General features: G+C 48.3%; 1 non-coding gene across 1 annotated transcript; it reads right to left on the bottom strand.

The window, feature by feature from the left end:
- Positions 1 to 11,344: 11,344 nt before the first annotated feature.
- Positions 11,345 to 11,417, bottom strand: TRNAK-CUU (transfer RNA lysine (anticodon CUU)). Its single transcript has one exon. It is a non-coding gene; the product is annotated as a tRNA-Lys (tRNA).
- Positions 11,418 to 11,831: the final 414 nt, after the last annotated feature.

Here is an 11,831-nt window from a genome sequence, read left to right as displayed (position 1 = left end):
CTCCACCCATCATGCTACTGATGCCACTTGGAGTAAATGGGTTGCGTTGATTACACAGCCAACTCGGATGGGAACCCTCTGTCATCCAGGAATCCTGGAGTTGATCATGGACTGGCCTGAAGGTAAAAAATTGGAACAACGTCAGCAGAGCAGGTATCACGTGCTATAGAGGCTCCACCATATAATGAACTACCAGACAATGAAAAGAGATATGCCCTGTTCACAGATGGATCATGTCGTATTGTGGGTAAGCATCGCAGATGGAAATCTGCTGTGTGGAGCCCCACACGACGAGTTGCTGAGGCCACTGAAGGAGAAGGAGAATCAAGTCAATTTGCAGAGGTACAGGCTGTCCAGCTGGCCTTAGATATTGCTGAATGTGATTGGTGGCCAGTACTTTATACTGACTCATGGATGGTGGCAAATGCTTTTTTTTTTTGTGGTAACAGCAATGGGAACAAAATGACTGGTAGCGAAGGGGTAAGCCAATTTGGGCTGCTGAACTGTGGAGAGACATTGCTGCCCGAATAAAGAATATGGTTGTAAAGGTGTGCCATGTAGATGCTCATGTTCCTAAGAGCCAGGCAACTGAAGAACAACAAAATAATCACCAGGTAGATCAAGCTGCTAAAGTTAAGGTGGCCCAAGTAGACTTGAACAGGCAAAATAAGAGTAAATTATTTTTAGCTTGATGGGCCCGTAAGACCTTGGGCCATCAAGGAAGAGATGCAACATGTAAACCCCCACAGCCCTGCTCTACCAATCCAGCAACACATCAGGCCCCTGCTCCCTGCGATGGAGGAAGCAGTGCTCCACCGTACTAAAAGAGCCAACTCCTTGCAGCTTGCTGGGAGTCTCAGGGATCCTACAGAGAAACTCACAGCTCCTGAGGACACTGGCAAGCTCCTGCTGGCTTCACCAGCTCACCAAAATCAAACTCTGCTTCCAAAAAACTGCAGTCCAAGCAATGTAGCTTGAGCTGAGCCCAGCAAAAGTGATGGCCCTTCAGCAGGAGTTCTTGTGGGCATTTTCCCAAGGTCAAAGCAAAGAGCTTCAAGCTCAGAAAAGAGGCAAGCATGCACTGGAGAGCACTCTGAAACCTCTGTGCCGCGGGGATCAGCTGCTTGCGCTCTCCTGACCCTTGTGTTTCATTCATCAGTGCACTCGGAAACCACTGAGAGCGTCACATGCACATCCATACACAGAGATGTGCAAGATGACACACAGAGCATCCATACACAGCTGATTTTCCTTAGGAAATGGCATCAAAAATCTGCTTGTAGGAAGAGCAGAGGACAAAAGCAGGCACGGTGAGAGAACTGCTTTTGTTAGCAAGGAAAGACGATCTGAATCTCCTGGGTTAAGTCCCTTCTGCAGAGAGTTCCAGCGAAGCCATCTCCTTTGCAAACTCTTCCTGTGAGAGGAGATGTGTTTGGGATTTCCCCAAGCTGGGGTCTCCAGCATTCTCAATCTCATTGCACTGGGGGTTTTCGCATGAGAAATGAGAAGTCAGCCCTGAAAGAAATTCCTCCTGCAGGACAGACGCTTGCAAGGCACTCCATTCATAATCACTGGGCAACATTCAATGTGGAGAGAGCTCTGGATGAAGCTCTTCCTGCAGTGCTGGCATTTCTGTGGTCCCTGCGCTGGGTGGATCCGTTTCTAGCTGATCAGGATGCAGCAGTGGTTGTAGCTCATCCCGCACCTGGGACAAGAAAATTGTGTGGTTCAACACCACACACAGCCACAGTGGGTAACCAGGCTGTGGCTCCGGTTGAAGCTATTCCATGTCTGGGGCATTGCAGGCTGTGTCTGCATTGTGCATGTGCTGGTAGGAAACATGGCTCCAACTGCTTCTGAAGGTTCTCATATTCTGGGGGTGCTTCTACAGTCTGTCAGCAGTGTGGATGTGCTTGTGGGCTTTGAGATGAGAACTACTTCTAAAACTCTTCTCACACTCAGAGCACTTTTATGGTCTCTCTCCTGAGTGGCTGCACTGGTGATCAGAGAGCTGGGAATCTCCATTTGAACGTCTTCCCACACTCAGGGCACTTGTACAGGCTCTTTGTTGAGTGTATGCACTGGTGCTTAACGACGCTGGAATCTATTTTAAAGCTGTTCTCACACTCAGGGCATGGATTCTGCTTTTTCCTCCGGCACACGTCCTTACTCCTGGGGTCTTCAAGCAGACTTTGACCTGTACTGAAGTCCAGTGGGTTCCTTGATGCCTTAACAGATGCTTTACCCTCTTGTGTCTTCATGTGCTCACCTTGACCTTGCTCCTGATCCACTTGCACATCCCTTCTGATTTCTTCCATGTAGATGCTACCACACTGTCTTTTGACCACAACACGTTCCTGCAGACCCTTCCATAGTTTTCTTATCCCAGCACCTGCTGGATGACAAAGAAAATCCAGAAATAGCACACGGTGCCCCAAATTCTCCTCCACCAGAGATATTTTTCATGGCTTCAGCTTCCTCCTTCCCTCCACCACCTCACCTGTGCTGACATCTCCTGCCACGGCCTCATGGCTACTCACATCTGGGATCCAGGGCTCTTCTCCTTCTTCAAGCAGAGAGATCACCGTGGGTTTGGGGGCTGGAAGTGGAGCTGCAACAATAGAAATAGTAGAAATGAGAGCTTCTCCATCATTCTGGCACAGCTGCTTGTCCAGCAACTTTGCACAGTGTCCCTCCCCTCTGTGAAATATCAATTAGGGAATGAATGACACTGGGACAAAACACAGCAGCTTCCTTTGGAGCAAAGATTGAATCCACATTCCTCACCCCTATGCCTCTCCTGCCTGCTTTTCCCAGCCCCTACCCGAGATGGATGTGCTGGAGCCAGTGCTGCTCTCCTGCAGGTTGGGATGGTCATGGCTGGAAGGCAGAAGTTGAACTGCAGCTTGTAAAATAGAAATGTTAGTAGAGCTGTGAGGGAGCACAGCTGTAAATGAAAAAACAAAAGCGCGATAGCAGGGCCTTTATTGAGATACAGGCGCAGTACATCATGATACCAAAGAAAGGGGAATTAACTCCTTCCTCTCAGCAATGGTTTGCATTCAGGAATGCAGTAAACTCTGGTGCCCTGGAAGGAATAGGGCAAAAGTGGGAGGGGCCCAACCCACACTGGCTCAGATGATATATGCGCTCAGAGATGAACATTTGGAAGCACCACCGAGAGGAAAAGAGAGAGAGAGGATGGGTGGATCTGGGTTCGTCCACTCTGGTCACTCAGGTGCTCATTCACTGGTTCAGGCTGTGACCAGGCAATCCTGTTGCTCTCCAATCCTTCACAACATGAACCAACAAGTGAGCGCATAGGGCATAATCTCCTGCTGTTTCACTGCCTCAGAATACAAAGTGCGTTGGGTCATGCCTGCAATACCCGCCACAATGCATATTGTGAAGGCACTGGTGGCCATTATTTGCAGTCCTTTTTTCTGATGCTGTTGGGCCAGAATGTGAAGTTCCTTCAGGAGGCATATCTTCTTCTCTTCTTCTTAGACTTCAGACATGCCATTCCTTGTACATAAAACCTTGACCAAGTCTGGGCACAGGAGTGGATCCAGGTGCATGAAGGCTCCTTACCTCTGTGGTTTGAGGAGCTGAGACAGAAATGGGCACCACTCTGATCCTTGTGACACAACAGGAGGGGCTCCTATCGGTATGTGTGCAGCCCTACCTCTCTGCAGTATATCCAGCCATCTCCAGTCTTATTGAGGTGCCGTTAAATCACTACAAGCATATCTGTTTTGAATGAGTGAAGGCCCACACAAGGATGAAAGGAGAGAGGTGTTACTGCAAAATGCCAGGTTTGGAAGCTGCATATGAAGGAAAGAATAACAGAAATAGATGGGAACAGGGAACAGAAGCTAAAGCAGAGGAAAATCAATCTAAAGAATGGCATAAAAAAGACGGCAGCATGCCCCAAGCAGACTGCCAGACCTTCGGCAGGTTCACAGCTCATTCTCAGCTGATATCTGCTCCCAGGGGACAGGAGGAGCTGAAGGAGGGGGTGTCTGAAAAAATTCTGAGATCATTTCAGGAGACAGGATCTCAGGTAAAGAAAATGTCCTTGCACCTTTGGAGGAAAAGGATAAAAGTATTCTATTGTGACTCCAATGCTTCTCGTGAGGCAAAATCACTGAGGGCAAAAAAAAAAGAGTTCTATTATGTCCCTGGTGCAAAGATATTGGGATTACAAGACTGTTTATCCAATAAAGCTGAAATGGAAAGTTTTAGAACAATCACTCGTGGATTTCTTTTGTTAAACCAGTATATTGGTCCTTAAAGTAATGCACTAATCCCTATTCCTGAGCAAACCAACCTATATCACCCTGGAGGAATTCCCTGTTCATCCATTCCTTGAGGGAGCTGGCACATTCAAGTACCTAGCACTGTGAGAAGGGACAATTGTCCAGCATAAGGTGTATTTAGATTAAAGTGTGTTTAGACTGTTGTGATTGGATGCAGTTTGCATCAGCCAAGATAGATGTGGAATAAGAAACCAGCGTGTTTTACAGTATTTCTGTATGTATCATGGGTACGTTTCCAAAGAGAGTAAACTTCAGACTGGGGCATTCTGACCTATGTCAAATTGGCATGGGCACTAGGGAAAGGAAACTAGTTAGGGCAGGGGAAAGCCTGGCTCAGGATGGACTGGTGAACAACTATGGAAGGTATTGTTCTCCTACCACTATAAAAAGTACAGAACATACCCGAATATGGGGTGGGATTGGGAACAGACGTTGTATGGAAATATAATGTAGCCGTCACGTTGGAAGATTGTGAGCCTGAGATGCTCAGCCAGAGAGTGCCAGGACAGGTTTGCCTGCGTCAGACCCAGGGTATATAACCAACGGATTTCACTGATGAGTTGCGAAATTTCTCCCTTGTCAGCAGGGGGTGAGTGCCCATTCTTGCAATAATGAATACATTTGCTGCTATCACTGAGATTTTTGCCTAACCCAAAATTCTTGTCTTGGAGCATTTCTAACACAAAGTTATTAATTGACCGAGATTGACTGGAGGAATTAGAGGGAAAAATTCAATTTTAGAATGGGGTCTTTTGTAGCCAGGAGAGGTGTGTGTAAGATCAAAGGCAGTTTGTAATGATGAAGAAGGAGGGGTTGATACTGACTGGTGGTCGTGGGATTAAAGCTAAGAGTCATTTTTTCTGGAAGTCTCCAACCTTTAAGGCGGGCATAGCAAACAGATTCCCACTGATGTTAAGTTAAGCTGAGGCATCATAAGGAAGCTTTACTTAGCCCTGAGTGGGACCAAAGTGAGAACGTTTGGAAGGATCCGTTAAGCAGTGTTGCAAAGACGACTAGGGTGGGTTTTGTTTGTATGCTTGCTTGTTTTGCTTTGTTCTTCTTGTCAAGGGCTGTGTCAGATGAGGGTGTGTTAACCCACCCCTGTGACACTACCACTTTAAATGCGATAAAAAACCATGCTTTCCGGAGAGCTTTGATGTGAGGACGTCACATGTACAGCTGGTTTAGTAGGACAAAGCAAAGGGATGCAGCGTTGATCACGTCAAAGTTCAGAGGAACAAGCCCTGCAGAAAGATGTGTAGAGTTTGTAAATTGCAAAGCAGAATGTGAGACCCTGACCACACTTTTTCCCCACTGAAAACGTGAAGAAGAGGAAGAGGTCGTTCCCAATTATGCTGAGGGCGGTTCCTTCTGGGTGGCCTTACAGTCTGTAGATAGACACCAGCGAACATCAGAGCTGGCCCTCGTACAGCAGAGAGGTTAACCGTGCTGGTACCTTCAAAGGAAGACCTAACAGAGAAACCAGGAGAAGTGGTTAGGACAAGAGCTCACCCAGCTGCAGGGAGATGCTGTCCTCGAGAGCAGGGCAGCCGGCGATTGCCTCTTGCTGAGACATTTTCCGGGATAGGGCGCATAATTCACCCCCTGTGATCCAAGCAGAGACGGTCAGAGATCTACTCCTCCATCTGAACTGCCACAAGTCCATGGGGCCAGATGGGATCCACCCAAGGGTGCTGAGGGAGCTGGCAGAGGTGATTGCCGAGCCACTTTCTGCCATCTATCAGCATTCCTGGTTATCTGGAGAGGTCCCACAAGATTGGAGGCTTGCCGATGTGACTCCCATCTTCAAGAAAGGCCGTAAGGAAGACCCGGGGAACTACAGGCCTGTCAGCCTGACCTCGGTATCAGGGAAAGTTATGGAGCAGATGATCTTGAGGGAGATCACACGACACGTGCATGGCAACAAGGGGATCAGACCCAGCCAGCACGGGTTCACCAAGGGCAGGTCGTGCTTGTCCAACCTCATCTCCTTCTATGACTGGGTGACCAGACAGGTAGATGAGGGAAAGGCTGTTGATGTAGTCTACCTGGACTTCAGCAAGGCCTTCGACACGGTCTCCCACAGTATTCTCCTAAGAAAACTGGCAGCCCGTGGTGTGAACAGGTTCACTCTTCTCTGGGTGGAGAACTGGCTGGAGGGCCGTGCCCAGAGGGTAGTGGTTAATGGAGTTAAGTCCAGCTGGCGTCCTGTTACGAGTGGTGTCCCCCAAGGGTCAGTTTTGGGGCCCATCTTGTTTAATATCTTTATTGATGACCTAGATGAGGGAATTGAGTGTACCCTCAGTAAGTTTGCAGATGACACCAAGTTGGGAGGATGTGTCAAACTGCCTGAGGGTAGGGAGGCCCTTCAGAGGGATTTGGATAGGCTGAACAGCTGGGCTGAGCTCAATGGGATGAGGTTCAATAAGACCAAGTGCCGGGTCCTGCACTTTGGCCACAATAACCCCATGCAATGCTATAGGCTTGGGGCAGAATGGCTTGAAGAATGTAGAGAGGAAAAGGACCTGGGGGTGTTGGTTGATGCTCGGCTCAACATGAGCCGGCAGTGTGCCCAGGTGGCCAAGAAGGCCAACGGCATCCTGGCCTGTATTAGAAATAGTGCAGCCAGCAGGAGCAGGGAGGTGATCATCCCCCTGTACTCAGCTCTGGTACGGCCGCACCTCGAGTACTGTGTTCAGTTTTGGGCCCCTCACTACAAGAAGGACATTGAGGCCCTGGAGCGTGTTCAGAGAAGGGCAACAAAACTGGGGAGGGGTCTGGAGCACAAGTCTTATGAGGAGTGGCTGAGGGAGCTGGGGTTGTTTAGTCTGGAGAAGAGGAGGCTCAGAGGAGACCTTATTGCACTCTACCACTTCCTGAAGGGGGGTTGTGGTAAGGAGGGGGTCGGCCTCTTCTCCCAGATGACTAATGACAGGACGAGAGGGAATGGCCAGATGTTGCCCTGGGGAAGATTTAGATTAGATTAAGGAATCTTTTTTTCTCTGAAAGAGTGGTCAGGCACTGGAATGGCCTGCCTAGGGAGGCGGTTGAGGCACCATCCCTAGCGCTGTTTAAGAAGCGTTTAGATGAGGTGCTAAGGGATTTGATTTAGTAGTTGGGTAGGGATAGTGATAGGAGGATGGTTGGACTAGATGATCTTGTAGGTCCTTTCCAACCTTATGAACCTATGAACCTATAAGATCTGGGTCCCGACAAGAGACACAGGAGTAGGCGATACCGGTGGTAATTTAACGAAGAACCTGCTGCTGATCCTTTGTTGGATGGATCGGTGCCGCTGGGTCGATTTCTTTGAGAAGTGGCCGTAGGGATTCCAGTAACTCACTGGGAATGCCAGTGACGGGACGCAACCACTGCAAGTCTCCAAGAAGTCTTTGAGCATCATTCAAATTTCTGAGTTGAGTCCTGAGTTGTAGTTTTTGTGGGGAAACAATTGTATCCGTCAATGTAAGGCCCAGATATTTCCAGGGTGGGGCATGTTGGATCTTTTCATGGCTTGCGCCTGAGCTTTCAATCCTTCCCCTAAATCTCGTATTGCGTTGACGATAAATGCATGGGGCCCCGTTGGTATGTGAGCCATCCTTTCCAGGGCTTCTTCTATTGTCCAGCTACTCCCAAGTGTATTTAATATATTCCTGGTACTAGCGTTACTATTCTCAAGTGCACACTGTTTCAACATTGCTCCTTTCATATAGTCGGGGACCCCTGCCTGGTCAATAGCTGCTGCCTGTCTATCAATAGAAGTCCCCAAATCTTCCCCTCATCCCTGTTGAATACCCATATATAACGGGACGCCTCCGGGCGCCTTGATTTTTGCTATCGCTTGTCGCGCTATATGCATCGACTCCTGTATCTTATCTGGTCCGGCTAACGCCTGGGCTTCGATCCTAGTGAATGCTCCTACTCCTAATAGTTGGTCCAACGTCACTCCGTGGAGCGAACCTCCTGGTTGCCGTTGGACTGCAATACTGCCTTGTGCAAATTCCTGCCAATGTGCCCCAAACAACATTTGCTGATGCTGAGTAAAAATTAGCTTAGCCAAACTTTTTATATCCCCTGGCAATAGAAGTTGTGAACTACATAAATATCAAGAATCTGCCTGACAGGCTCACTCATGACTCCACACTGGCTAACAGTGGCTCTTAATTGTGACATGAGTTTCCAGTCAAGGGGCTGGATGGTCGCCTGGATCCCTCCACCCGCTGCCGGGGTGTAGACCACTGGACATGCTACTTCTTGTAGACCCTTGGAAACTGCCCCATCCCCCTTTTCCAAGCAATCTCTGACTAGGGTAGCCCAAGCCTCTTGGTGCTGTCTAGCGATCTCCTCTGCCAGATCGCCCTCTGCCCCAGGGATGGGCTCTCGCACACCCTCGGACCCATACGCAAAGGGTCCGCCTCAGACGGGGCACTGGGCACCGTAGTGTCAGACAGATTTTGAGGGGAACCCGTTGCCGAGGGGGCTCCGGGTCCATCTGCAGGTAAGAAAAGGGTATGTACTGATGGTGGACCCCGAGGCTGCCATAGCTCACTACTGTCATATTTCTCATTACGTTGAGAAACCCCTTTTGCCTGATCTGCCGCACACTTTTCTGCCTGTACTTGCAACAATTCATTCTATATTACCTTCCAGAGCTTCCCTAATTTTCTAGCCGTCTTATCATCATCCAGTGTAGCCTGCCATAGCAGGTCACCGAGCTTATGCCATTCTGTTAGCTCATGTACTAGGTGGGGATTTGTGAAGCATCCTAACCCCTGTCCATAAGTTAGTAAATCAGGTAGTTCCTTTTTCAAATCAATCCCCTTTACCCCCATCTTTCTAGAAACTTAGTAAATAATTGATAAGCTGCTTGCCTTTCCATGTCAACTCAGTCAGCGCTGTTGCAGCCTTGCAAGGTCTGGCAGCCCGTATCGGTCAGGTCTCACAGAGTAGTCCTGAGGTGCGGCACCAGGCAGGGGATGCAGTCGCCGTCCCCTTAAGTTTCTTGTACTCGGTGCTTTCACCGTCCCTGCTGCTTAGGGACCCGCCCGTTTCCTTACGCCGTCCTCCCATGGGTCCTGATCCGCAGGGGTCTGTTGTAAACCACGTCGGGGTCACCATTTGTCGGCGCTGCGGGAGACATACAACGACCAAATGTTGATCAAAATGTCTCACCTTTATTCAGCAAAGCGCATATATTTATGTTAAAGCTCCTAATGAGGCTCATGCATATTACAAAACCTGAGCTCCGGACTGGCTGAGGCTTGGTTCCTGTCTTGCCGTTTCTGTGGTTTCTACTCCCTAAATTGCTAGCCAAGAAGCCTACTATCACTTCCTTAATCTCGTGCAAAGTCATATTGTCCTTGCCTATGATTGGCCAATTCTGTGCATGAGGATGAGCTCAGTGCGTGACTAGTTGCATCTGGTCAGCATGACCTTTTCTGCTGAGCCAGGCCTCTGCTACATCTGCAAGGCTGTCCACAACAAGACGGTCTCCAATCTCAGCAAGATGCCCTCCAATCTGAACGAGATGCAACATAGAAGTGGGCTAGAGACCGAGGGGTGGACATAACTATGGATGCTATTGCACAGGTTATCCATGACTGTGAGACGTGCGCCACAAATAAACAAGTCAAGAGGATGAAACCACTTTGGGGGGAAGGGCGATGGCAAAAGTATAAATATGAGGAAGCGTGGCAGGTTGATTATATCACCTTGCCACGATCTCGCAATGGTAAGCGTTATGTGCTCACCATGGTGGAAGCAACCACTGGGTGGCTTGAAACATATGCAGTACCCCATGCTACCGCCCGAAACACCATCTTAGGGCTCGAGAAACAAGTCCTATGGCGACATGGCACAACAGAGAGAATTGAGTCCGATAATGGGACTGATTTCAAAAATTCTCTTGTAAATATTTGGACCAAAGCTCAAGGCATCGAGTGGATTTATCATATCCCCTACCACGCAACAGCTTCTGGTAAAATTGAAAGGTACAATGGGTTGTTAAAAACCACGTTGAAAGCAATGGGTGGCGGAACATTTAAGCACTGGGAGAAGCACTTGGCAGAAGCCACCTGGTTGGTCAACACTCGAGAATCCATCAATCGCGATGGTCCGGCCCAATCCAGATCTCTACCTACTGTAGAGGGAGATAAGGTCCCTGTAGTACATGTGAGGAGCATGTCGGGAATTGTGGTTTGGGTCCCTCCAGCTTCCGGAAAGAGAAAACCTCTCCGTGGAACTGTCTTTGCTCAGGGACCTGGGTCCACTTGGTGGGTGATGTTGAAAAATGGGGATGTTCAGTGTGTACCACAAGGGAATGTGATGTTAGGGGAGTGCAGTCGGTAATTCCATGTACATACATATATACGTTGTGTGTGTGTATTTAATGCATGTTAATCATTGTTCTTCTATATATATCAAACATGATGTAGTGATGTGGAATAAGGGGTGGAATGTCATGGTTTTATGATTTTTTGGTACTGGTATTCCACATCAGAACATCATGTAGTGCATTTAGAGTTAAAGAGTTAATGTTCCAGCTCTGTGGATCATCGATAGTTCCAGGTATGCCTGTCTCAGAAGAGAAGAAGAACTCCATTCCCCAGAGGACTTTGCGATGCTTTGCGTTCTTACGTGTTTACGCTCAGAGGGAAAGATAAAAACTGTCTGCGGTCACGGGACACTCTCTTTCCTTGGGGATGGACTCAGCAGTGGGTGCTCGCTGCCGTCCACCTTCAGCGTTAGCGTAAGGCCTTCGGTTTATCAGACACTCTCTCTTGCTCATTTTATTTGATTTATTAGCTTTAATTCCAATTATATTGTGTTATTTTGCTTTCCGATATCTTATTTAGTAAATTAGCTTTCCTCCTCAGATCGTTGCCGCTGTTTTGTTCCTAGGCCCATCTCCCTTTTCCCTTCTCCCTTTCCCCCTTCCCCTTTCCCTGGGCGTGGGTCCATGGGTCCCCCGCACCAATCGTCACGGAACCGGGCCGAACCTGCCCGTGAACCATTGACGTTTTTGGAGCCCAACATGGGGCTCGAACCCACGACCCTGAGATTAAGAGTCTCATGCTCAATCAACTGCGCTAGTCGGGCAGAGACATACTTTTAAGAGTGAATCTATGTTTCTCGTTAGCAGGCTTATCTGTACTGTTGGTGCTGTACGGCAAAACACGACCTTGAAGTCTGGGCGTACTGCCAGTTGTCCTGGGATATTTGTAAACTTTTTAGGTACTGCCAGCTAGTTCTAGTAAAAAAAAAAAAAAAAAAAAAAAAAAAAGGAAAAATAAAATTATTTTTCTTTTTAAACTGGTCTTAAAGGGACTGCATTTCATCGGTTTTTCCCTTGTAATGCTCAGAACGTACTGGGACTTAATTAAGTTTGCCAGTCCGATCCACGGAGCTTGGTCTCTATATGATAAACTACAAACACTGATGGGCATACCTACCTGGCTTTTGTATATGATGTGGCATTCAGTTCCAGAGGGAGTAACTCCAGATGGAGTTGCT

This window comes from Cyrtonyx montezumae, unplaced genomic scaffold (assembly GCF_038088225.1).
Source record: "Cyrtonyx montezumae isolate F1298 unplaced genomic scaffold, pur_monq_1.0 scaffold_38, whole genome shotgun sequence".
Lineage (NCBI taxonomy): Eukaryota > Metazoa > Chordata > Aves > Galliformes > Odontophoridae > Cyrtonyx > Cyrtonyx montezumae.
The sequence above is the reverse complement of the archived record's forward strand: the minus strand, read 5'-3'. Positions and strand labels throughout refer to the sequence as shown.